The sequence below is a fragment of the Aplysia californica genome, unplaced genomic scaffold (genome assembly GCF_000002075.1).
Source record: "Aplysia californica isolate F4 #8 unplaced genomic scaffold, AplCal3.0 scaffold00259, whole genome shotgun sequence".
Taxonomy (NCBI): Eukaryota; Metazoa; Mollusca; class Gastropoda; order Aplysiida; family Aplysiidae; genus Aplysia; species Aplysia californica.
In genome coordinates, this window is record NW_004797529.1 from 775,124 (window position 1) to 776,703 (window position 1,580).

Below are 1,580 nucleotides of genomic sequence, written 5' to 3' on the forward strand. Positions count from 1 at the left end.
CCCCCAAAAAAATCGATAGAAAATGCCAAACCAGTGGAAAAAATGCCGGATTTTTTATTTTATTATTTTTATGAGCGCCTCATTTTACCACAAGGATGATCATGATGATGAGGAAGAGGAGGTGGAGGAGGAGGAGGAGGAGGACATCATTAATTACATCTTACATCTTATTTTTTTTAAAATTCTTCATGGCCTATGTTAAGGGATATGGATTTTTGTTACCGGGTACTGAAATTTAAAAAAATATTTTTTTTTACCCTTTTTCATGAAAGAAAAACAACAAACAAACAGCTATCAGCAATATCTCACAACGAATGAAGAAGAAAAAAACCCGATACCATTCTCACCTGATAGGCCTATCCGTATTTTTGATAACCAAAAAAAGTTTCAATGGACTGTAAAACGTTGACAATGATAAGGCACATGCCTCACTAGAAAGTTTACAGAAAATACTAGCTAGCACGGAAGATACCACTAATTAAACTGTTCCCGTGGTTTTATGCACCCCGTATTAAAAAAGCAAAATTTGATCATTTTCTTGCATAATTTCAGATTTTTTTCCTTTATCATTCTTTGTTAAAATTAACAGAATCGCATAATTTCACATTTTTGGGCTCAGTTTGCATAATTTCAGAATTTTATTGCCTAAAATGACGGGGACAGATTAAAGGTATTCTGTTTAGGAGGCTCGCTAGAAATAGATACTCTTTTCGTGGTATTCTGTTTAGGAGGCTCGCTAGAAATAGATCTAGATGCCCTTATCGTGCTGTCTGTCGTCTGCAGTTGGAAAGAGTTGAGCGTGCATTGCGCAATAGGAAGGTGACGAAATAACCACACAGAAGGGAATTTAGGCCTAGCGACGGTGATGAAATTGAGAAGAAACGTAATTAGAACGTCGTAACATCAGCCCCTTTGCCTGAGAGGATTCACATAGACATGAGCCAAGGGGTTGATGTCAACAGAGAAGTCCAAATGGGGAATTAGGCTTACTCTGCTCACATCTCTAAGCTCAACAGCACAATTTGTGACACGTTCCTGAAAAAAAAAATGAGGAAATCATACCAAGGTGAATTATTTTGTTATTTTGGGTCTGCTATGTGGAAATCACCCCTGCAGGTGGGGGGCCCCAGAGTTTTCCTATGGGGGAGCAAAGAATAATACACCTGCCGTGATACTGCGTGTTGTACGAGGCGACTAAAAGAGCAACGGTCTGGTCGCTCGAAAAATGCCAGTTTGTGGAGAGCCAACTACCCGACCCAGTAAAAACAGTCAGTTACAGAAACACGGACAAAGAGAGAAAACATACTCTCAGGAAGTCAGGCAGCTGCATAACAAAGAACATTTTGGATTGGAATCCACAGGGTAAAAGATCAAGGGGAAAACCGCGTGGAACCTGGAGAAGAGTCACAGAAATTGATGTACAGAAGAGTGAGAAGATATGGAATAACATCAAGAGGCTAATACAGGATAGAGAAAGGTGGAAAGTGTTGGTCCGTAGCCTATACCTGGTGCAGAGCGAGAAAGGCAATGATGATGATGATGATGATGATGATGATGATGATGATGATGATGATGATGAT